The sequence below is a fragment of the Notothenia rossii genome (genome assembly GCF_949606895.1).
Source record: "Notothenia rossii genome assembly, chromosome: 9".
NCBI classification, from domain to species: domain Eukaryota; kingdom Metazoa; phylum Chordata; class Actinopteri; order Perciformes; family Nototheniidae; genus Notothenia; species Notothenia rossii.
The window spans coordinates 33,860,387-33,887,284 of NC_136907.1; the positions used below are offsets into that span (position 1 = coordinate 33,860,387).

General features: G+C 41.0%; 1 long non-coding RNA gene across 1 annotated transcript; it reads right to left on the minus strand.

Annotated features, from left to right (window-relative positions):
* Positions 1-659: 659 nt before the first annotated feature.
* On the minus strand, positions 660-23,657 carry LOC307018547. The gene is made up of 3 exons (XR_013802426.1): positions 23,077-23,657; positions 1,751-1,841; positions 660-1,132 (listed from the first exon to the last, which is right to left on the minus strand). It is a non-coding gene; the product is annotated as an uncharacterized lncRNA (long non-coding RNA).
* Between the last annotated feature and the right edge of the window lie 3,241 nt (positions 23,658-26,898).

Below are 26,898 nucleotides of genomic sequence, written 5' to 3' on the forward strand. Positions count from 1 at the left end.
GTACTTCTAGCCAACAGGTATGTTAGCATTAGTTAGTTAACAGTAAGTAAATATAGGAGTAACCAATGTACTCCAGCCTGATCCAAATAAGGCTAACCTACGTCTGAGGCTCCCGGTCTGCACGTTTTACGTTGCTTAAGGTAAGTGAACATGAAACTATTCAGCAAAACTTTCAATAATAATCTACGGTATTGAGTTTCTGGGATAATACTTGCATACAAATCTATAAATGCCTTCAGGTTTCTAAAATATATAATATGTGGTAAATTCAACAGTGGATCCATCAAAGATTCACATTTTTGCGTGATTTTAGTTATTGATTTTTTGCTGTCACTTAAATTATACTTTTAATAAATTAAAGTCAAGCTTACTGTGTTGGTAGCTAGTTAGTGCTCATATTGTATTGTACATTGCCTTGTCTTCTTATGCTGCTGTAACACAAAAATGTCCCGAATTGGGATCAATAAAGTACCATCTTATCTTATCTTAAGTACCAGTTCTATCCACTTTAAACAATTAAAAGGACAAAATCAACTACATTTTTTGATATACCAATCTTTATTTTTGGAGCCTCTTCTTCTTTTAAATTAAACTTTCAGACGTGAGATATTAAAATACAGTAATAGTATTGTTTATTTAAAAAAAAACTGAGCCACTCCTAACAGTTAACTTCATATTTATTTTTGTCTAAAAAATAAATTATCACACACATTTTCCCCTCTCATATTCACAGTGTGGATCAATTGAGACAGCGTGGTGTCCAGAGAGCTGCAGAGACTTTGGGAGAAACCTCAGCGTGACTGATGTCCTGTCTGTTGGTTTGGCTGGAGAGGACTGAGGTGGAGCGGTCTTTCTCTGGGAGGGGGACCAGGTCTGATGGGGGAGGACCAGACCTGATGAAGAAACCACCAAACTGCATCTGTGAGCCCATACTGGGCACAGCTGTCACAAACAAATGATGGTCCTGTTTGACTACACACTATTCAGTGTGCAGATCTTTGTGTTCACAATAAAAGTGTAGTTTCTTAGTGAATATTCTGTATTGGTCTTTAATCTCATGTCAGCTTTTCATTTTCTTCTTGCCCCTCGGAGAAAACAGTGTGGCAGTTGTGTCCTTCAGGTATGGCCTTTCCTAACATAAATGACAAGAAACATAAAACCTATGACATTATTGCAGAGCAAGTGTGTTATATATGAAAGAGGTGTGTTTGTTTATTTATTATTAAGCGGCTGTAGAAATAATATATTTTTTAATTTGAATGTGTTTTTGAAATTCATCACTTTGTCCTACAAATATAATCAGATTATGAATGAACAGTCTGCAGTTAATCAACATTAAAATACATGTTATTATTAAAATAATATTCAACTGTTATCAGAACTTAGTGCAACTGTAGTATCATGATATTTGGTTTTACCACGTCTTTTATAGACAATATGTATCAGAATACCTTTATTAGTCCCATGGAGGGGAAAATGTAGATAAAAATGGTAGCAATTCTCACAATGTAAAATAATAATTGTCTTAAATACATTGAAATATAAAGCTGACAAAAAAATCATGTTGCTAAGTAAAATCGAAATGTAACTTTTTACAAGGAAGGGACCGTCAACTTCCCTGATGTGTCAGTATTTAGTCATGTTTAATGGAATGTATATGTATATGTAATGTATATTATAGTTGTCACTTTATCTATTTAAACCAGAACGTTTCTTGATTCTTTGTAAAGTATGAAAGGGGTCTTTGTACCTTTCACTCCATGCTGAAGTTCACTGCTTCTAGGAATGTAGGTCTGTCTCTCGTGTTCAGCATCCTCTGGTCTGTCTGAATAACCTGGAAACTTTAAACAAACAGATAGTAAAGTAACATGTGTTGGTCACAGACCTTTTAACATGCAAACGTCATGTCATAATCTCTTTGTTATCTTTATAAAAAGTGCTGGATATCACAGCCCTTACTGTTTCTTATCAGTTTGATTGTGTATTATTGTCTAGTTATGGGGCAATTTTATTTTACTGTTATTTTGGAATCGTTTTTCATGAGACAGTCAAATTAAATATTTGTCCTATGCCATATTCACATTCATTTGAAACACACACGTAAGGGTAAAAGACAAACGTCTTTAACAAATGTAATGCAATGAATAAGCTTAATTGTCACAGAAGCACACATAACGTCATATTTAAACAAATAATTTCCTTGTCCCTAAAGCATTGGCTGAGCTATTTTTCGTCCTTAAATGCAGGCATTAAGTTACATGTTCACGTTCTGCTCAGGGTGGGATTTTCACGGCGGCCATGACGGCCATGGCCGTCGTAGACTCGTAGCCCCTTCGGTCTGGCCCTTATGCCCCACAAATAATTGTACGTCCTACGGCCACCATGGCCTTTGGGCTCCTCACACTGTTAAAATCTCGAAGTTGCTTTAAAAGCGTCAGAACAGTGGTTTCTGAACTGCATTATGCTGCGTTCACAGCGGACGCGATGCCCTGGAGTTTCACCGCGGCTGTCAGCTGTGTTTACTCCTGTCATTCAAACAGGACGTGCTGGAGATGGGGCGGGGCTTATATGCATGTCAATACTGTGGTGGAAACCAACTACGACAAAATTAACCTATTCAAAACCATGCTTTAATGCTTTGGATCGGATCGATCAGGCTAAACTAACGTTGTAGCTGCTCCGTCCAAACTCACAACAACGTCCTAAAGACAGAATTAAAGCAGTGACTGTATTCGCCATGACACAGACAGTCTGTGGTTTGTACATGTTTAATTGTTGTCCAGTTTCTGAACAGATATGAGGAGCTGTGAGGAGTTGATTACTTGCACACACAAACACTTTCGCATTTCAAAGTATTGCTTGTACAGTTGAATGTTGGAGCTTCACTGTGCACTGCTGAATGATTTATGTGCAGAGTTTGACCCTTGAAGGCTGTTTCTTCTGCCCTGAAATTGAATACATTTGTTACATATGAATAGAATTTTTGATTTTTTTGATTTTATTTCGGAATTTGTGAATGGGAGAAGTAGTAGATGGAAAACATACCAAACACTAATTATTCAAAGTAAAGTATTTCATTTGATATACGGTAATACTAAGGCCTATGATGATATAATGTTTGACACTATTGATATTAAGATTTGTTTTCCATGTCATTCGCGTGTTTTTCTTATCAGAAAGTGAAGTTATTTATTTGTAAGCTCCAAATCCAAATTTTCCCTCAATGGCCTTTGTGCCTTGACATGTGGCCTTTCCGCCCTGAAAAAATGTGTGACACACAATGACGAGAATCCAAGCCTGGTTCCGCTGCCACAATAAGTCGGTTTCCCCAGTGTAATGATAATAAAATGCTAAGTAAGCATTGGTAATAATATTGATAAAAACAACAAAGTTTGGGTTTGTTCTTTATTTATGATGGTAACGTTAACCAGCAAGCTTCAATAACTAACTCCAGCTCAACAGACCATATTGCAATATCTACGTTATTTCTGGAACCAACTGGAAATGTGTGATTCATATTTTTTAGATACAGAGATCTTATAGTGAGGTTAATCTCATAGACAGTACGCTGGTCTTCAACACTACTGCGACGCTAGCTGTCTGCACCGTTGACCATAGCTAATTTAAATGAACAATAACATGCATAGTTACCTAACTAGCAAACCAACTTTATTTGACCAACCTCACACAGAAGCCTTTTGTTCTACAGTATAATCCTTCTTAATGTTTTACACTTCTCAATTATGTTTTAACTTGTATGCTACGGATAGCATCGTTAGCACAGATGTAGCTTCGTCTCGCTCGTTAGCTGAATAAAAAGACCAGAAAGAAATAAAGTGCTTGAATTTCACTTACCGAAGAAGTGTTTTAACCACAAAGCCATAAGATAAGTCCGATATTATGAAGAATACTCCACCAGGCATCAACACAACAAACACGTCTGAGTTCAAGTTGTGTTCTCCGGATCAGTTGAGACCCTGTAGCAGCCTGGAGTTAATGAAGCTAACGGGGCTAACGGAGCTAGCAGAGAGACCACTAGTAGTTTGGTACTTCTGTTTCATTACAATGACCTCCGTTACAGCAAGAATCCCCCTCACACACATAGGTGAAACACATGCAGATTCCCTACTGAGAACCTTTCAGTAAAATGTTTTCAGGGGTGTGTGTGCGAGGTGTTCAGTAGTGAATGTGAGAGTATTTGAATTTAGTGTTTGTGTGTGAGGTTAATTTTCAGTTGTGTGTGTGTGAGGTGTTCAGTAGTGAATGTGAGAGGATTTCAATCGTGTTTGTGTGAGGTTAATTTTCAGTTGCGTGTGTACATTTTTAGTAGTATGTGTGTGAGGTTTAATTTTCAGTTGCGTGTGTGTGTGGTGTTCAGTAGTGAATGTGAGTATTTCAGTAGTGTTTGTGCAAGGCCAGATGTTTTCAGTAGTGTGTATGTGTGAGGTAAGTTTGAATTTTGGCCTACACGGCCCTTCATATGACCTACAGACATGGACACATGAAACACCCACCTCTCTCAGCATCAATATTTTTCAGCCATTCCACGGCAACACTCTCCTGTTGCTATATTGTGAGCTGACTTAATTGGGTTGTTAAGAATGGAGAAGACATTAGTGACTTTGAAAAAAAGGAGCATCTAAACAAGCTATGGAGTCTAGATAATAAACTGCAAAACGAAAAATGATTCAGGCTGCAAGAGAGCATCTCTAGTTGGTGTTCTGCAGCCTCTCGACAGATGGGTTCAGGAAGCCAGAGGAGGAGGTGGAGCAGTTGGAGGCCAATAAGGCTGGGTTTTAGATAGCACAGGCTAAGTGTTCCAATAAGCCAGTCACAGGTTTAGAGCAGGCAGCTCTCAGTTATCAGCTGTGTCTGGAGTCAGTATGTCCTTCATGTGCCTTTGAGAGAGAGATGTTTTTCAGTTCACTCAATCACAGGAAGCAGGTTAGAGCATGGTATAATCTTTCTGTGAAACAGAAACTCTGAAGAATAAAATAAATGGTAGAAATATTTGTGAAGCTTTTTTTGTTATTAGTTTTCATTGACTTTTTGTTATTTGGGAAGTATTTTGGGCTAGTATTAAAAGTCCTAAATGTCAACCACCAATATAAGAACACTCTGATAAGGCCCTGACACTCCAGGCTGATTATGGGCTCTCGGTCAACTTAAAGAGGCCATTGAGTGCCTGTCCGTCTAGTTTTCGCGATGTGTCTGGCACTGTCCGTACTTTTTGGCCCCGGCAACAACCTCTGCTGCCAGTTTGACATATTGAATCCACAGCAGCCTTTTGCCTAAAAAATCACTGATTGGCTGTTGCTGAGTCAGTGCAGAAACAGACACTTTGTATAAAGCAAGGATTGATCATTAAAGCGTATCAGACTCAGACTTCACTGTGTTGAAGTTTCCTCCCCCAAAGTATTTTAACATTATGAGAAAACACAATTATTTTCAATTTAGGACAAAGACTTCTTGGCTTAAATGAGAAGTGTGTTACAGCAAGGCTAAGAAAACAGCTTGTGAGAAAATTACTGCAATTGTATTTTGATTAATGAGAAACATTCATTTTTGTATTGACCATTTAAAAGACTATTAAGATTGCCACTCAAGCGTTGAGCATTAATTAAAACCCAGGCCTACATAAGCTTCCATGAAATTTAATGAACATGGTAAAGTCTGAAGCAATGCAAGGAGCTTTGTAGAAAATTAGGTTGTAAATGAAATCCAGTAAAAACGGTCATATTAAACTTTTCCTGCCAAGAGAGTTTTCACTTCACTCACTAATGATCTTCTGGGTCTTCTAACAAAACGAAAAGCTATTTAGTTTAAAGTTACAATCATTTTAAAGGTAACATGACCAAATATTGAACTTGCTTTGGGCTTAAGGATATTTAATATTTAAATGACAACTAAGGTCGCGTTCACACCAGCCTTGTTTCGTACGGTTGAATCAAACTGGAGCATTTATTAACCCCTTGGTGCGGTTCGTTTGTGTTGGTGTGAACGCAGTCCGAGACCTCTGATATGAACTAAACAACCAGATTCTGATCCGCCTAAAAGAGGTGTTCTCGGACCGCTTGCTAGTGAACTCTGGAGCGGTTCATCGCTGGTGGGTACACAGTCCGCACCAAAACAAAGGAAGTGTGGTATTTAAGAGTCATTTCCTGCTCTGCTTACTGGAGGAGAAGTTAGCAAGTTGTGGCTAACAAAATGGGCGACGGGGGAAAAACATGGAGCTACGAAGAACACAGATGCCTTCTGGATATCTGGGCAGAGCTTTTGTAAAAGGTACACAAGAGCGTGGAGGTCTTCAAAAATATTTAACGAAGGAATGAAGCAGACTGGATTTAACCGGAGTGTTGAACAGTGTTGTGTAAAAGAAAATAGATCAGTCAACCATACATAAAAGTGGCAGCTCACCGATATTAAAGATACATGTATTTAGTATGACGACTAGGGCTGAACGATATATCATGTCATGGCGATAACCGCGATATGCGCATGCGCGATATTCAAACCGCAGGGACGTGCGGTTTTATTCATTTAAAAAAAAAATGCTAACGCACTTTAGCACATAATTCAAAATAAAGATACCCTTATTACTTATTGAAACTGCACATACAATATATCCGATTAAAGCTGAGACTCCACAGATTATTTAAGTATAGTATCATCACTAAGCGATCCGATTTCGCGACAGGGGAAGCAAACACAGACATCACAACACGTACCTTTACGGAGCTTTTACGGGAGATCGTCTCACCGTAGCTGTCAATCTGATCAAAAGACGTGTTCAATGGCATTAAAACAAGAAAAAACGCGGCTGAATCTGTTGATCCATAGGTTAATAATGTATATGTGGCTTTGAAGCAATTGTTTATAATCCATAATTCCATTTTTATGTAAAAATCGGAGCACAAAAGTTAGCTGCTAATGGTAGCCACCAGAGTGTATGCAGCTTCCGGTTTTGGCCACGCGTCACTCTCACTCCTTATAGAGACCCGCAGTGACGCGTCCTTAAACCCGGAAGTAAACTTCTTTCGGTTCCTTCTTGAAAAACCAATGCAAATTCTCCATAGGATTTTGGAAAATAGCTCGAAATAAGGTCTGTGGTTGACACACATTTAAGAGAGGGATCACGTTTTGTTCAGCCGGTTAATCTCCACATGTCAACCCTACTTTTATAATTTTTGAATCATAAATCTAGTCGCCAGAAGCAAAACACTAACGTTATGCTATAAACGAACTACAAGCCAGTACAGCAGCAGGGCTGCTGTGGCTGCTTGCTACAAAAGGAAAACTTGCGCGGCTTTCATGTCAGGGGTAGTTGAGTGAGTGACATGCAGGCTCTGCATGCACAGCAAACCACCAATCACAATCATTCTTGATCAGATCACAGCAGGCCCCGCCCCGCTAGTTTGCAGACCATCAAAACACCGGTAAAAAATGAGCGAGGCACAGGAGGACAATACCTTCATCCGGTTAAATATAGTTAAAAAAAACACAATATATATCGCAGGGGGGGGGGGGAAATCGCGATGTCAGTTTTTTTCAACATCGTGCAGCCCTAATGACAACCTCAACAATATCTTGAACACAGGTCCCATAGTGAGCCCCGTAGATGTGGTCGAGTCCTATGAGGAGGAAGAGGTGGACAAGTCATCTATAGGGTCATTCTTTCAGTCATCCTGAAATCATTAATTAGTTCACGGAGATTTAAACAACGATGAACATAAGATAGGCTATATTTGCTTTTGTGACTGCTTACCTCACTGGTCCCCTGTGTACAGCAAAAAGGCCGTGACACAGTCTCAGCAGAGCCCTCTGTCGTCGGTGAAACCTCCTCCTTACTGCAGAGCCTCTCTCATTATATGTGTTATAATGTTTTTTAACGCATATTGTCTGGTTATATATTCATATGCGCCGGCCGCACAGCAGCATGAAAATAACCTACCGATGCTCCATTGTGGGGGCAACGGTAGAAATGTCGTTTTTACCCGCTTAATGTCTGACCAATTGTTGAGCATTTCCGTACAAATTACTTTTGTTTACAGTTTATAGTCCGTTTGAGGACAGAAAATGAAACAATGTAACAACACGTCTGGTGTGCACCAAAGAACGGACTATTAGGTGTGAAGGCGACCTTATAATTCTCATTGCACATAACCATTATTCCTTCATCCAGAGAAGATTGTAGAGTGCGGTTGGTAGCTTCTTCATTTATAAACAAATGAAAGTAACATTTGTAAACCATGTCAAAGGATTAAGACTTTTCTCTGATACGAGCTGGTGCTGCTCGTCTGTAGCAAGAATACAACTCAGCAAGTCACTCTGGTCAATGATGTTCTGAAATATTCACTAACACTAAGTGAGTCTATGGACTTCACATGTTCCGTTTCTTCAGCTGAAGCACTCAAGACATAACATGACATCCATCATGTGGAAAGTCCAAGTTTAAAGGTTCAATATTCATGACCTGTAAACCCATGCACCCGCGAGCAACAAGAAGAAATCCAGAGCTTCATAAGGCTCATCACTCCTCCCTCTGTTTGTCCTATCAGCTCCTTATGAGACAGTGGGACATATAGGTACTTTCAGGGCGGCCTCAAGTTATATCAGCGCTATTGATCTGTTAACTTTGCATTCATCAATCACAAGGTTAGAGGAACGATTTAGATCAGGACGTCTGGCCTCGCCCAGTGGGAAGTGGCCTTAAACCCTGTCCTTAAGCCTCCTGCTTCTGATGGGAGGACTCTGTCCCCTGTGTTTGCAGGTCGTTATACATCATATCAGAACACACAGAAACCACAGTGAGATAACAGAATGATGAGCTGAGTTTTACAAGTGGAACAACTTTGCAGCTCAACTAGGACATTTTTTAAGAGGAGAAAACATAAAGAACTGTGCTTCTAATGCAGATCTGCTGTCAGGAGGCTTCACTGTTTCCTATAACACTCTTAGGTTCCACCACAATGGCCTTCAGCTAATTGAAATATTATCTCTTGTGCTTCACACAAATGCCCAGGCAAGCCCTTAATAATTGCACACAGATTATTCCACAGACCATGTACTTGTTAACTACTAACTCTGCCATCTGTTCCAAAATTACAACATGCCGCAGCACTAGTTAAGCGCCCCCGGTAAACAACAACTCCCCAACTGTGTGATGTCCCCCTGCTATTAATGCATGAGTGAGAGCCAAGTCTCAAGTTGCCGACTCATCACAGTATCCATGTCAAGGATGTGGGCAGGTGATGGTGTATGATTAATGTGGAAACCTACTGCCTCTTCACATACATTATATATCTGTTCCCTCCCCTGATTTTAAATCAGATAAAGAGAACATATGGAAGATTCAAGAAAGTGTCTCAATAATTACAGGTTAGCTCTTTACAATACAGACAATGGAATTCGCATATAATGGCATGTCATTCCAAGCAGGAACACATGAAAAGGAAACAAAATACTAATTAGTCAGATAGGGAGACCGAAAGCAGCTTTTGTTCATCACAGTGTTCATGTTGGAGATATCATTCATTATTTAAAATGTACTAATTTTGTTTCTTGATAAATAAACTTTTATTTAATCTGATTATATGGTCCTCTAGACATTAATGTTATAGGGATTAGGGTTTTCATGCTAAGCTCCAAAAAAAATGTCACAGTGCAAGCATAAGCAATGACTTCAGTTAAAAACATCAGGTGCTCAGTGTGCCGGCTTCACGCCGCTAACACGTGTGTGTGTGTGTGTGTGTGTGTGTGTGTGTGTGTGTGTGTGTGTGTGTGTGTGTGTGTGTGTGTGTGTGTGTGTGTGTGTGTGTGTGTGTGTGTGTGTGTGTGTGTGTGTGTGTGTGTGTGTGTGTGTGTGTGTGTGTGTGTGGAATGGGGTAGTGCTAAACAGGCAACAACATTCAGTGCTGAGGCCTTCTTGTAAAAGAAAAGGTTTTAAAAAAGGCCCTCAATGCAATGTACCGCATGTGCAGCATATCTCAGTCAAAATAACCAAAATACAACAAAAGAACATCTCAAATATGTCTGGATTTAAACTGCTGCCATAATATAAAGATAAGAATTGATCTCAATTTGTGATTTGTTTTTTTTAGGCAAAGATATATACAAATTATAGATTACAATTTCAATGTATAAAGATGTCATACACTGCTTCCTCCTCTTTGTTACTTTGTCAATTTGATCACATCTCCAGTTTTAAGCTTTAAAACAGATAATATGTTATATTGTGAAATTAAAACGCTGTGGTAATAAAATTGCTAATTTAGAGCAGGCAAGTTTTTTTTTTTATTTAACCTTTATTTAACCAGATAAAAAGCATTGAGATAAAATCTCATTTACAATGCTGACCTGGCCAAGAAGGCAGCAACGTTACACATAACACAGCCTCCCCTGTTGTGCGAAATTCACTTCAGTGTATACATGAGCTTGGCACATTCTTTGCACAGTCTGGCAAACTTAAGACTCTGGGTGTTTTTCAATCTCGAGTAAAGCTGTTCCAGAGCCACTATTTCAAGCATACTACGTCATCGAGTGCCGCCGAAGGACTTTTCCAATGTCCAGCATACTTGGGATTCTACCGAGCCTGGCGTACTTCGTAGCGAGAAATGTCTAGGCTGCACATGTGTAGACTCCGCGGTCTTAAAATCCCCACAATGCTTTGCGCACGGACCAATTTCCCCAAATCTGTGGCGGAAAATGTAAGGCGGGGCCTCTCATATGACGCACACCTGCACACTTGCTCGCCTGTTCCACTCTTCGTGTTCCGAATGCCAGGAAGGATTCTTGCCTTGCTTCTGAAGGAAGTGACTCGGAAGACATGTGCTACCAAGCAAGCGTCCTCGACATTGTGAAACACCCCCTGTTTAAAACTATAGCTGCAGGTGCTGGGGAAGGGCCAGTTCTGTCAACAGGCCTCTATGTCCCACCAGGTGGACAGTGCGGTCCCCTGCCTGCCATCCGTGCTGTGCTGACTCAGTATGACCTGGTGCTAAATGCACTGGAGGAGATGGCTTCAAGTAACTCAGCGTTTCTCAAAGTGTGGGGCGCAGAGATGTGATAGGTGGGTCGCGAATAGACGCGATGAACGGGAGTTTAAAAAAAAAAAAAAAAAAAAAGATTTAATTCATTTTTTGGCCCTCAGGCCGGAATCGAATCTGGGTCCTCACGGGCGTTAGTGGACTGTTACAGCCGGAGACTCGCAACGGCGGTGGACTTTCACAGCGCCGGACCGCCGGAGCCTTGCAACGGCGGGTGTTTGCGGTGGCGGGTGCGGTACCGGCGCAGCGGTGCTGTGAAAGTCCACGGCCCACCTATGTCAGAGCCAGCGGCCCACCAAAGGCAGCGGCCCACCAGGAAAAGTCCCGAATCTCCCAATGGCCAATCCGAGCCTGCTCACACACAACTGAAACCAAAATCATGAGTTGCTCCCGATGGCATGGCCAACGGTGTGTGAATGTGTGTGAATGTTAGGTCCTAGAGTAAGGTACACTGCTCTGTATGAATGGGTGTGAATGGGTGAATGACATGTAGTATGTAAAGCGCTTTGAGGGGTCTTAAAGACTGGATAAAGCGCTATATAAGTACAGTCCATTTACCATTTACAGCGTTGCAGTCGGGAAGAAAAGCAATGTGATGCGGCACCTCACCACTTCACAAGGAGTTTAACCGTGAAACTTTTCAAAATCCCGTTTGTGTCACCCCACTTTACAAATAGGCCTATGTTTATTATAATTTTGTAACGCAAGCCGTCATCGCCACGGAGGATAACACAGCCTCTGTGAGTGAGCGAGACAGAGAGAGAGAGAGCGAGAGAGCTAGAGAAAGCACACATTTATCTATTTAATATAGCCTAGGTGTAAAAAATAAAGTAAGAAATCATTCCAATGTGTGCTATAGGACAGTAAAAAAAAAAAAAAAAAGTTTAAAAGGGGAGTGATTAGTCAAATATGCATAAATAAAAAGAAAGAATGCTAACTAGGTAACATAAGATAAGAATAAACGTTTAAATGATTTGTTATTGGTTTTGATCATATTCTAAAGATGTTTGGATTATTGAAAAGTATACAGCTCCCTTTCGGTGTGTTGAGAGCTGTATCCATAAATTCATTTTTTGCTCAAAGTGCACCAGATTGAGGCATTTCACTTCAACATTAAAAAAGAAAATCTTCCCGGGGGTGCATGCCCCCGGACCCCCCTAGAGGAGGTGAGGTCCACCCCCAAATAAAGCAGGTTAAAATAATTAAATTGCATACATTTTCTTTTAGTAAACATTGAAAACAGATCCCACAGACACAAACAGCACACAAAGGTTAAAGGTAAGCATATAATAATGTTCAAATGTGCTAAATATATACAGTGCAAAAAAACTAAAAAAGAGGAGTAAAATTAGCTCACGACTTGTTTTATTTTTTTTAAGTAGCTCTCATCCTAAAAAAGGTTGGAGACCCCTGCTGTAGAACGATACATTTGACAATCTTAAGCTTGGCCTACCATTTTATTGGAACGATGAGGAACAGGTGGGGCTTGAAAAGGCCCACCTGTTCAAAGTGGGGAATGACAGAAAAAGTTATAGAACCACTGAAGTAACTGCAGCTCTGAATCTGCAAGCCGGGCACAGGGCTTACATGATCGACTGCAACAAGGTAATGTTGTATTGGCCCTTATGCTTAGATCTCATAAGTGAGCAAGATATATTAAATGTATCTCGTCCAAAAAAACAGCCAGACAGTGGAGGGCATGCTTTCTGCTGTCTCCCTTGTCCAAGAAAGCTTGAAAAAAAAGAAAGAAGCTCTGAACACTTTCACTATTGTTTTGCCACACAGTCATAGGCCCCCCAAAAGGTATTCTGGGCAGGCCACTGCTTACACGCCTCAATCAGAGGTGGATTTTTACAGATCAGAGTTCTACCGTGTCATAGACACAGTAGACACACAAATGAGTGATAGGTTTAAGCAGCAAGGCATAGAAATTATCAAACACTTGGAAAACACACTGCTTAGTGGTTATGACTAGCTATGTTTCAAAACAAAAATGATGTCAAAACAACTGCAGATGTTGATGGTCATCTGCTGAGGCAGAGTGCAGCTTAATGGACTGCGTAGATTAAAAACATGGGTCGGCCATGAGTCAAAAAAGACTCAATGGGGTTACTGTGTGCAGTATTCAAAAAGAGAAGCTCGACAGACTGAATAAAAGACAAATGGCCCAGCAATTTGTGCAGGGTAATGAAGGGAGAACATTTTTTGTCTCCGTCAGTAAATGTATATATAGTGCACATGAAGATAAGAATAAACAAGTTCATGTACCAGTCAAGCCTGTGTAGGGGCATTTTTAAGATAGGGCTGTCCTACACGGCAACCTTAAAGTGGACCTATCATGCTATATTTTAAACATATATTGTAGTGCCATACCTATATAAAACATGTATCTGAAGTTTTTTTTCTCCAAAAAACACCAAACAGATCATGCCTCATTTCGCCTCATTTTGCTCCAATTGCTCTTTTTTAGCCCTGTTTTTGCAAGGGCTGATACTGTGGCAAATGAGCTGCAGCTGACCCGAGGCACGAGCGTCATGTTACCATGCTGTTACAGGGGTAGACATTAGGGTTAAATGCCACTGGCCCTCCGGGCCGGTGGACTTGTATTATCACTGGCCCCACCATTGTAACCACTGGCTCGAGAGCATTCGTCCAAAAAAAATCGACTAGTAATGAAGAAAATTAACACATTTGTTGCAATAGTCATTTATGCCCCAACTACATTACTACTTGTACTACAACATTTGAATCATCAGTTCTTCCTCATTTTCCTCAATTGTTCATATTTGGTTTATTAAAATAATGATATTGTGGTCATTGTTAAAAAATGTCTGCTATTATTATGAGTATTATTATTAGTATAATGCACTTTCTGCCTTCCTGTCATTAAGAGTTAGAAATGTAATGGCTAATAGATTAGAACCCTCATTCTCCTAAACTGTTGGGACATTTCCCTATAGCCAATACCTTTATATTTTCTACTCTTCACTTACTTGTCAGCATAGGTCGGCATTGATGTACAGAGCCGACAGAAGCCCTTGTTTATATTTGCATCATATAGAGAGGCGAAGTCCCGCCCATCTACTTCCGACCCATGGGACCCCGGAAGCGGAAAATTATACATTGAAGTCAATGGAGAGAGAAAAGTCATCTTTCGATCCCGTTTGAATTGTGCAACGAATGACACATATGATGTTTGTCAAATTAAAAGAACATTTTGCAAGTAAAAAAAAAAAATGTGTCGTAAAACTGTGAAGTTACACGTCACGTTAGCAAATTTCACCTGTTTCTTTCAGAATGAGGTGAAAAGTATAAAACGAGGTGAAAATCACTACAAGTCTGGGCATGTTGAGAGCTGTACATACACGAAAGGGGAGTTAGTCGGTTCTGTAAGAGCCAGCATGCAGGACCGGCTTTACAAGGTTTCGGTGAGTAATATGAGTGCAATGTTTAACGTTAATGTCAGCTAGCTAACATTAGCTAACAAGGTACACTACTAACGTGTTTTGTTTTAGCAACTAGTTTTCTCCTTAAGAACTTTGTGGTCTCTGTGTATGCTGTGGATAACATTAGTGTTCACAAGAACAAGATACACTCCCGTGTTTTGTTTTAGTTGCTCTTCAGATTGAAGCGGCCAGTTTTATATCGACTATACTATATGTGTGATCTCCTTTTTACATCTCGTTGTGTCATTTCAGTTTATTTGCTGTGTGTAGATTCAAGGATTTTGGTTATCTTGTCAATTTGTTTGGTTATCTAGGCACAGCTGTGTGTGACTCCCTCTGGTACACTGTGTATTGTTGTTGTTAGCATCTGGTGCTAGCTAGGTGCGCTAACGGATATAAGGAGCTGTTTAAATGAAAACAGAGGAGTGACATTTCGCCGACAACTGCACCGAGCACTTCCCTTTATGCAGGTAGCCAGACAGTGGGACATTATGGGAAAAGTCAGCACACTCAGTTCGCACAACATGATTGCAGCGTCCAGGCAGCTCCCGTTCGAGCATATGCCTTGAGTTGCACACCACACACACACACACACACACACACACACACACACACACACACACACACACACACACACACACACACACACACACACACACACACACACACACACACACACACACACACACACACACACACACACACACACACACACACACACACACACACACACACACACACACACACACACACACACACACACACACACACACACGTACGAGAGAGGTTCCAGATTGAATTGAGGCGAATATTTGTAATGTTCAGAGGTTGTTGTGTTTCATATTCATGAGAATATTTGTCATTGTTCAAATGATAAACATTTGCATAAAGCATATTTGTCCACTCATATGTTGATAAGAGTATTAAAAACTTGAAAAATATTCCTCTAAGGTACATTTAGAACAGATAAAAAATTAGCGATTAATTTGCGATTAATCGCGATTAAATATTTTAATCAACTGAAAGCCCTAAAATATATATATAAATATATATATTCTTTATGAAAATAGTTGACTTGTCAAATGAATCCAAATGAAACGTTGGACTGAACTACAACTAGGCCTTTAAATCTCTATGGACTGTTTTTTAGTGGGTTAGGGGAGTACACGTGTGCACCGAAGTGTACCGAACGAATATAACGTTAAACGTAAAAAAAAATGGCCATCGGGAGAGTCGGGACTTAAACACCGCGGCTTTCTGGCTAGCACTTAGCATGTGGGACCGGACAGCTTTGTTTGATCCCCATCGACAGACTCTCTCCCCCCCCCCCCCCCCACAGAGCGGAGCAAGGCAACGAAACTTAAAATAAGAAGCAGCATTTTACGGCGTGCATGGGGCCGCCTTGAGGGGGTTTCCCGACATGTCGTTGCAGTCAATTAAAGGGTGTTTCATGTTGTCGTTGCTGTGGACCTTCTTAATACCTTGGAAAATGCTGTTTAATACTTTTTAATAGCCTTAGTTTTGCTAAATTGATTTATCAACTTTTAATACTTTTTAAGACCCTGATGATAGGTCCCCTTTAAGTTAGAGCTGTCCTACACAGCAGAATACTGTATAAATAAGTAATTTGTGGGTACATATGTGTAATATATAGATTACTTTTACTTCTTGTTACTCCTCTAAATTGTTATTTCCTCAAACGCCTTAATAAATTATCCTTTCTTGCACTTAAAGGTAAATCCCAATTCATTTGTTAATCCACATATATACTTACATCGTATTATATTTGATCTTGAAACAGTTCATAATTGAGCTTACGGTTAATGTTACTTATGATTGTAAAACAAATAGTAAGTAAATATCGTGAAAATAATTTCTCTCAGTTTTGTCGCCCCCATTTCAAAAAGCTCACCTGCACCCCTGACTGCATTTACACTGAAAGGCAACTTATAAACTCTGATTGTTTATAAGTTACCTATGTCCTCTTGACTTTAGCTCCTCTTAACTCTTAAAACATGCTGTACTTTTGTGTCTAAAGTCAAATAATATTGGAAGGTTTTAAAACTGAGTGCCTTATGGATCTCTTCTAAACAGCCTTTGGCATTTCCTTGGCCAAAAGGAAACACACCCTCTCTCTCACACACACACTGTATATACACATATATGTATACCCAGCAGCACTCCTGAAAACAAAGAGTGCAGAGTGTGAGCTGAGAGTTTTCCTCACATAGGGAGCTGTGAATGGAGGCAGTCTGAAGTCACTCTGCCTGTTGCTTATTAATCAGCTCTCCCTGGCAGGGTCCCTCGCGGCCACCAAGTCACATGACCACTTCATCGGTTCTTGGCAAATTATGTGTGGGAGGAAAAGCTTCTCAATAAAATGAGCCTTGATTTGGGTGCTACTGTGTGATAACGGGGCAGTATTTAATAGCAAGGAATAGAGAAAGTGAAAACGAAGGACTTTTCAGCACATTTCCATCACCTACAGTACTAAAAATAAACAAAAACCTATTCTGAATGTTCTGCCCACAGATTCACCAGGCAATGTTTATCTCCTTTCAGGAATCAGCATTTCAGAGGATTCCTCTTGGAGAAAGTCTGTGAATGTGTTTCCTACCACACATGAACCTTCAGTTAGGAATGTTATACAGTCAAAATATGTTTTTTTTCATTTATTTTCTCAGCATCTCCAGAGCTTTCTTGTTTCCCTTTTGTGTCTGCAGAATCCCATTGCCTTCACAATGCAGCCTGTTATTGAAAGCCTTCAGTGAAAATCCAGAGCTGTAAATTGATTGTTGACCCATACTGAGTGTGAGTAAATCAATCAGGCTTCAATTAAACTCTTGCAACAAGCTTTCTACCACCCACAAATGATTCATTTATAATATGAACCCGTGAAACACACACCAACATACAACATTACAAACAGCATTACTGAAAACACAAATAAAAAGGCTAAAGGGAAATTGCTTTCCACCACAGGAATGAAATATTCAACTGGACAGAAATGAGCTCCTATTGGCAATGTGGCTTTTCAGAAAACAAACAGGGTCTTTATTTGTTTTCATGAAAAAGCCAAAGTGGCAATTACAAATCGAAAGTCACAATTCTCAGTAACAGACACTTATCACGTCATTATGTTTCTATTATCATTAATATCATAGACCCTTTTATTTCCAACGTCATGATTACATCCCCGTTTTAGTTGAAAGAAAAACAATTACCAATGTAATCAAAGGTTCATTTGTGTGGCAACTTATCAACTCATCGATGAATCGACTAATCATTAAGCTGTAGAGCACTGGTTTAGAGTAAGGGTCAATAAAGGAAAATGTCTTCATGTTCCAATATGAACTGATGGAACGTATAAGGCCACAGTGACAGTAGAACTTGAAACTGTGGTGCTTCAATGTTGATTATAGAATAATAAAAAAAGAATTCAAAAAGTAAGTTCAAAATAGTCAGAAGGAGGTGTGTGGGATTTAAAATAGCTGATAACACTTCACCCAAAATAGACGGAGACAATCTGAGTGTAAAAAAAAGCTGATGTTGATATCTACAACTGTATGCATGGTACGTATCTGTTCTGTGATCCAGAATCATGATGGATGTAGATGGATGTACATAAATACTCTGTACTCTAACATTAGCATGACTTCATATTGCAGGGGTCCTGATGGTGGGTTCACAACAGAGACGCAGAGCAAACTTTTGGCAAGCGTTACTCGAGTTTCATACATCATTTGAGTTTGCTAGCACCACTCCAACTCAACTTACCGACGAGGAAACACCAACAGCACTCCATCACCAAAGGGCTGATGTGTTGGTTTCTGATGTAACGTCAGTGACGACAGGAGGAGAATCTCAAATATATAAAGTTTAAATGTATTTATTTTTAAGTGAAAAACCAATCGACGTCATTACGTCATGTGACAATTGTCAAATTTCTTTTCAAAGATGTTTGGAAATATCTTTGCACAATTCAGTTTAACTCTAAGAAAAAGCTTACTAGGAGAATGTTGATATGATAGGTGTTTTAATGGTTGCTTGACAACAGTCTCACACTGGATCACACGCAATCGCTGACCAATAACGCAGTTCCCTCTCTGCACCAATGTTATTTATTACCAAATAATCATATTCATTATATAATTGTTTCTCTCCTAATGAATGTAAGAATGAATGCTTACTTAGTTCAAGGACATACAAAATGATAAGTGGTCCAGTGATAAAAGTCCAAAAACACATTTACATGATGATTAGTGCCACCTTCTGACAATAGTAGGAAATGTTAGCCCTCCTGAATATTATGACATTTCTTTTACAGGCCAAACTGACAGTTGTCATACTTGGCATGAACACGCATTACCTTGACTTCCTCTACATTTAGCTCGTGACAGTAAGCATACTGTAGGTCGCAGCTGTATGCAACAGATTCACGCGAGCCTTTTCGCAGCATTCTGGGAGGAGAAGTAAATCAACATCTGGAGTAAAGGTCGATGAAGCAGGTTCAGGGAAAGTGCATCGAATAGATACATTCTAGTTCTTGGTGTTCAAACAAAAACATCAATGCATCTCAGTGTAGGTGTGTGTGGGGGTGAACACTCTCCAGCTGAGAGCCTGGCTTTCATTGCATCTCTGTCACATTAACATGATGTTCATTTATCAAGTTTAGATTCCACGCCACACAGGTGGCGATATCTACATGCCATTGTCGGCCATCTGCCCACTTTGTACGTTCTGTTCAGAGGATTTATGTGGCCTGTGCACCCGGAGATGGACAAAGACATTTCTCAAAGCAACGGCTCTGCTCTTTTGCCTGGAGATCCCTACTGAGTAGCTGTAGCCATGTGAAAAGAAGAGAACACTCTTTAGCCATCAACAATGATCTCAAAGTGTTTAACAAAAGGCTGCATACAACGAGCACACCATGGCTCCCGTATCACCCCTCCGTCTGCTCGCCTCTCTTAGCTGGTCATCCAATAACAGCTGTTGCTCCTGCTCCAAACTTTGATCTAACCGACCATAATTATTTTCTTTGGCTGACACAGGCTGACGGAGGAAAGACAAGAGCACAATACACAGCCTGGGAGGGTATGGCCCTAAAAAGAACACAAGAGTTAGTGCTGCATCCTGGTAACACAGCCAGCACTGTATTCTCCCAGCCACATACAGAGAGAGAAGGGGGGGGGGGGGGGGAGAGCCTGCTCAGACAATGAGGCTGCCTCATTAGCAGTATTTATCTAAAGCTGGATAATTTCTCCATAAAGCAAAACTCTTCTTTCATTGTTAGACAAAGAATATGTGCTTCTATTGGGGCAGTTGGCTATGTGGATGTTTTTCAGGGGGTTCTGGCGACTTATTTGTCTTCCTGCAAAAATATAGAACGCCCACTAATGTCAGTATTTCATCGCTCTGCACCTTACGCCTCACATGTTGGAGTTTGATCCTCCTCATCTCATGAAAGATGATCAACGGTTCACATCATTCTGAAAGCTACTTTCGACCATATGAAACAATATGAGCAGCTACAGGTAAGCAGGGGTACTCTTTGTTTGGACTGCATGATCTCTGCTGTCTTGTTCCTCCATGGTGAGTGCATACAACTGCATGTGCCAACCTAATTATATTGGAAACTGACCTTGACATAGTCACACTTATTCTTTTCAATTTACATGGGAAAACCACTGATAGCATGACACAACTGTATGCAGAATTATGGTGTGTGTGTGTGTGTGTGTGTGTGTGACCACTGATAGCATGACACAACTGTATGCAGAATTATGGTGTGTGTGTGTGTGTGTGTGTGTGTGTGTGTGAGGGGGGGGGGAATAGATTGCTCAGAAACAAAAGGAAAGAGAACATCGACAAGAAACTGAATTGATCTTAATTTTGGAAAAAGCCTCCCACCCTGTAGTGAGCTGACAGAGCCCCACAGCAATTGTAGCCTGCGGCTCTCCCCTCGAGCTGCACGGGAAGTGCTTCAAGCAACTGTTCATGTCCACAGCCATCAGGATGTACAGCCTGCACCGTGCAGCAGCCAGCCAGCAGGCCTTCAGCTCCTCACTGTCTGTGTCTCTGGCCATCGCTCCAGATGTTTCTCTGCCCTGCTCTTTACATCAGCTGTGCTGGCCTGCACATACATAATATCAATATGTCTTTTCTGAGCATTCATGATGTGCACTATCTGCTTCTATTTGGGATTAAATCAGACAAAACCATGAGAGGAGCTACTGTGACAGCTACTCTCTATTTTAAAACTAGACCTTCAGTCATGTTGAAACTATGGTGACAGCTTGGCAGCTCAACCCATAGATACAAAATGGGTTTGAAATAGATAACAGAAAAGTAGTCATAATAAAAACTTACAGTATAGGAAAAGTTAACTTAGTAACATGATTTTTGGCACTGATGGCCATTTCCATTGGAACAGATTTAGAAGCATTTGAGTTCCAATGCTATAAAAATCACTAAACAGTTTGCACTGCACACCTCAAATGTCTCGACTGAATTAGTGTGACATTTCTTTCCGTCTCCTCAGCCAGGGTGATGATCTTTGAATAATGTATTTATTATTTTCCAATAGTTGTAAACATTAACCTGTTAAGCCCCACGACAACAAAAAAAGACTTAAACATCGGCTCAAAAATGAATTTCAAAGGACTCTGATTTAAATGACATTCGCCATTGCATTCAGAAACCCTACACATGACATATAACCTTTCTTTGCAAGAGTTGCACTCATTTACACTGCATAAAACCTCTCGCCTGTTAATCTGCATTCTACCTATTTTAGTTTGCTCTGAATTTTTGATCTTATAAAAAATCTATAGATTTGCTTTGTTCTTATCTCTGCCCTATTATGTTGCTGCAATGACCCAATTTCCTCATGGGAACCTTTTAAATGTAATTTTATCTAATCTCCGATTCTGCAGGAGATCTGCTGATATGAAATCTTCAGCGAAATGTTGGTCCCAGCTGGAGAATGAATTGGACTCAAAACGGGAGAAAGGGACAATGTTTCCAGGTGTATTGAAAGCAGGCGTATTAAATAGCTCAGCAATGTGACACTTGGCTGCCTGTTTCAGCAGGAATGTGTTTATTCTTCAACATGTTATCTTGCCTGCAAAATAATGACTATATTAATTTGTTAAAAAAAAATTATGATATGTGGTATTGACAGTGACAATACATGTACGTTCTGATATTCATTAAGCCTACTTCATTTAAACAAGCTTCTATAAACCACAGAGTGAGTCACTTACAATTCCATCTCTTTCTTGCCACTGACACATTTAAAATACAGAATTAGGTTGAAAAGAGCAAAGAGTCTGTGGCCCAGTTTTTTTCAGAGATGTTCGTGCTAAAGCTGTGTGCCAAATAACATCAGAGTCAGTGCAGCAGTGTTTCGTTCAACGCTAAAGATGGTATTTGTTACAACACTTTTACATGAATATTTTCCAATATGCATCATTATTTCACCTCTTTATGTAAGAATCTTTAACTGCTCTCTTCTTCTCTACAGGAGTTTGCCTCATAGCAGGAATTCAGTTGTGGAGGGCAGCTTTCTTCCCTCCCGTGGACTCTTCTACGAAGAGCCACGCGGCTGCTGGCCAAATAATACAGAGATGTTTGAAGAGCTGATGAGGACAAACGCGCTGCCTCCTTCCCACATTCGTTATGTGTTCCACTTCATCCATGTGTCTATCCATCCATCGATTTGTTTAACTTCAAGAGGCATTGTCAAAGAACAAAGAGGATTTAAGAGAATTTCTCTTTTCTTTTCTTGAGTCTCAATGCAATTACTGGTGATGGAGCCTGGAGAGGAACACAGGTGCATACCGGCTAATTGGGGCTTATAAAGCTACCGTGTTCACTGTCCTGAGGTGGCTGTACTGCGCCTGTTTAAAGAGCACCTCTCCAGACAAAGTATTACTGGGTTGAATTTGTAAGGCAGGTGTAAACAAGGTCAGGAGGAATGACAAGCTCCACTGCTCTGCCTGTCCGGAGAATACAGTGCTTAACCTGTATGACCTGACCAGCAGTCAATGCGGATTAAGAACTAATACTTAATCAACTTGGCAGCAAATACCTCCCGTCCGCGCGCTTACCATGCGTCAGGAGGATCTGCGGGCAGCACGTGCCACAACAGCAAAAACGACTCAGATTAAATTCCAGGTTAATTTAAATAAAGGTCAGAGTGACTCAATGTCAGACTGCAAGCATTGTGAAAATCATTTGTTTTCAGTTGCAAAACCGCACAGCCAAAGCAAGACACTGCTGAGAACAATTCAACTTTCAGAGACAGGGCTACATCCATATATTTCTGCTGTTAAAATACATTCACAACAACTTGGAGCGGCTACTTAGAGAGTTCAGCCATGGCACCATCAGGAAAGAAACTGCCCTTCACTAGTCGCTTCATTTAAGCTGCGGCTTACATGACAAGCATCTTGATGTCAAAGCACGCGCACACCGTCCGGGAAAAGCATGAGGGATTTAACACACTGTCAAACATTTCCGAACAGACAGAGTCGGGTACTGCGATAACAAGTGCTCCAAACAGCAGAACATCCATCACTTACCTTGCTCCATCAGCAGGACGGCCATCCCCAGCAGCACAGCCCAGTACAGAGGATTCTTCATGGTCTGAGGTCTGCCTGCTGTGCGATGCGGTGTCGGAAAAATAGCCTGTGAGTCTGAAAATCCTGGAAGTGTTTTCCTTCAGGTCCCGGTGCTCCTGTCTGACTGTAAAGCATCCACCAACGCAGCGCACAAAGTCCCTCCTTCAGCTCAGAGGCTATTGGCAGCGGGGCTGGGGGAAAGCTACATGTAACGTAAAACATAACTTCCGGTGTAGTGTTTCAAGTCAAAGAACTGTAGCAAGCAAGCAGACGCGGTACTTTTATTTTTGAAGAATAGAGCGACGTACTTTCGGTGGGGACCCGGGTTTGAGAAACTAGCTTGAAGTGGTTTTAGCGATGACTTCTGTCAGTCTCGGCAGCCCGCGGGAGTTTCACTAGTTCATAAAGAACAGCGTGCTTATCACGGTGTGGTATTTCTATTAATTACAAACAATAAGTGAATGATTTTTAGCTAACCACAGAGCGAGCAGAAAGAGGAAGCTCTGTGGGACTTAAGTAGCCCTTAGTTCATTAACTCAGTCCATTGTAACGTGCAACAAGCAGGGATTAACAGCTCTAAATCAAACAGGAATGGTTCTCAATCCGAGGGTCGGGTCCTTCTAAAGGGCCACACGATTAATTTAACTGTCGTGTTCGGGTCAAATCTGAGCAATTTACTACTTTCATCAATCATAAAGATTGTGTTTTACATTTGATTGTTTCAAAGCCCAATGATATCCTCCACAGTAGACATTAGAACATACAATTGCTGATCACCACTCATTAAATTTCGAGTGCTTTCAGTTTTGTAAAAAAAATGACCGCCATTGGAAATGAATTGGTAACCAGAGATAGATTATTTTCCTTCCATCAGATAGGTGCACACACAATCAACAAAATGTTAATGTGTCTCTTTTTTGTATTTTCACTGCAGTTATTCATAACCAGTAGTCTGAGACATTTCTTACAGCTTAAAATTAAAACTGAATTTGTTGATGATTAATGTTTTTTGTGTTAATGCAATAGCAGTTAAAACAGAGCTGTCAAATTTGAATGGGAACAACAGAGTAAGGGGGGAGAAACGAACATGACAGGAGGGTTAAGGTGGGATGGACGGAAATCTGGTACAAAGCATCTCTTTTAGATTGATGTTCTTTTTTAACATGGTCCCTGACAACTAAACCAATTAACTAAAATAAATGTTTTTGAGTAGGCATCATTCCTCAGACTTTATCTCATTGTTGTTGATTTATATCTTCCACATATGAACTTCTAAAACAGGCAATAGGCCAACAAACCAGAGTAAAGGATCACAGGCCAGAGAGCTCAGCTGTCAGCAGGCGTTAGTGTTGGTCAGTGTTTGGACCCGCTTATTCTTGACTCATCCCCAGGGCCATCTTTCCGTACAGGCCGATCATGCAGGCTGCATGGGGCCTCACATTACGCAGGGGGCCTCGCGCAGGGGGCCTCGGCCCTCGGCTTATGAGCTCGGCTTGTGCGCAGTTCTCAGTGCAGTTCTCAGCACAGTTCTCCGCGCACCCAGTTATTTGCAGCATTCTTTATTTACCATTCATTAAAGTATTTGATGCCTTTTATCTGCTAATGTACAGGAGGAAGAGTGGTAAACTGTCTGTCTAGTTGGCTTACATAACAGTTAAAGTTTACAGCCTAAAAAACATGGAGCATTTTTCCCCTTTTATTCATTTTTATGTCAATTTGCACATTTCATGGTGATGCTCAGCCTCTCCCCTTAACTCCTAACAGTCATCATCGTGTCAACCACAACACAGAGAAATACTGATAGAAATGTGTGTGTAGTTGTTGATACATTGCTGACAGAGGGAACTACATTTGAAGACAGATTTAAGAAATATCAGTTTTTGAGCATGTCATAAGCATGTTTTGTCTTGACTATACAACACATCCTCACTCCCAGGTCGGCCTATGTTGACGTTATGTCAAGTCCCCTGTGTCGGCTTTTTCCAACGCAAGGGGGCGGCCCTTAGCGTACATTTTCAACTTTCCGGGATGTCCATAGGCTTCTATATAATAATAATAATAATAATAATAATAATAATAATAATAATAATAATAATAATAATAATAATAATAATAATAATAATAATAATAATAATAATAGATTTAATTTGTTAGCGCTTTTACAGGTGCTCAAAGATGCTTTGCAGATAATAGTGAAGAAAAAAGAAAAGAGAAGAATGGAACAACAAATAAATATATAGTTAAAGTTAAAGTCAAATAATACAAAAACAATCACACATGAAAAGCCAGGTTGAAGAGGTGAGTTTTTGTGAGTTTTTTGAAGGTGGTGAGGTCGGTGCAGTCTCTGATGGGTTGTGGGAGTGAGTTCCAGAGGGAGGGGGCAGCGACGGAGAAGGCTCTGTCCCCCCAGGTCCGGTGATTGGTGCAGGTGGGGATGGATAGGAGGTTGGCTTCTGATGAGCGGAGGCAGAGGGAAGGGGTGTGGTGGTGCAGCAGGTCTGTGAGGTAGGGGGGGGGCTTCTTGTTGAGGGCTTTGTAAGTAATGAGGAGGACTTTGAAGTGGATTCTTTGATGGACGGGGAGCCAGTGGAGATTCTGGAGGAGGACGGGAGTGATGTGGTCTCGGGAGCGGGTGTGGGTGAGGAGGCGGGCAGCAGAGTTCTGGATATGTTGGAGTTTATTGAGGAGGTTGGATGGTATGCCGTAGAGGATGCTATTGCAGTAGTCGAGTCGTGAAGTGATGAATGCATGAATCAGGGTTTCAGCAGCAGAGGAGGAGAGTGATGGGCGGAGACGGGCAATGTTTTTGAGGTGGAAAAAGGCGGTCCTGGTGATGTGATTTATGTGGTGGTTGAATTTGAGCTGACTGTCGAAAATGACTCCGAGGTTGCAGATGTGAGTGGGGGGGGAGATAGAGTGTGGCTGTCAATGGTGAAGTTGACATTTCTGGATGTCTTTGATACGGGATGGGGGGCCGATGATGATAATGTCTGATTTGGCACTGTTCAGTTGGAGATAGTTTGTTTGCATCCACGCTTTTATTTCTGAGAGACAGTTGGTGAGAGTGGAGTGTGTTGTGGGGGTGATGGTTTTTGTTGAGATATAAAGTTGGATGTTATCGGCGTAGCAGTGAAATTGAAGGTTGTGGCGACAAATTATTTTGCCAAGGGGGAGCATGTAAAGGATGAAGAGGAGGGGGCCAAGCATCGAACCCTGGGGGACGCCTTGGGACAGAGGAGCAGTGGAGGAGGTGCAGTTGTTGATGTTGATAAACTGATGTCTGTCGGTGAGGTAGGATTTCAGCCAGGAGAGTGCAGTGTCAGTGATGTTGAGTGATGATTCGAGGAGGGACAGCAGGATGGTGTGGTTGATGGTGTCGAATGCTGCGGTGAGGTCGAGGAGGATGAGGATGTTCAGGTTGCCGGAGTCAGAGGAGAGGAGGAGGTCGTTTGTGATTTTCAGAAGAGCTGTTTCTGTGCTGTGTTTTGATCGGAAACCGGATTGAAATGGCTCAAAGAGGGATTTTAGTTGTGAGGCAATGACACGTTCAAGTATTTTTGACAGAAAGGGGAGATTTGAGATGGGCCGGAAGTTGGACATGATGTCAGGTATGAGTCCAGGTCTTTTGAGAATGGGTGTGACATCAGCCAGTTTGAGAGAGGGGGGAACTGATCCAGATCTGAGGGAGGAGTTAATGATGGTGGCGATGAGCTGGGAGATGGCAGGGAGGCTCTCTTTAACAAATTTGGAGGGCATTGGGTCAAGTGTGCAGGTGGAGTTAAT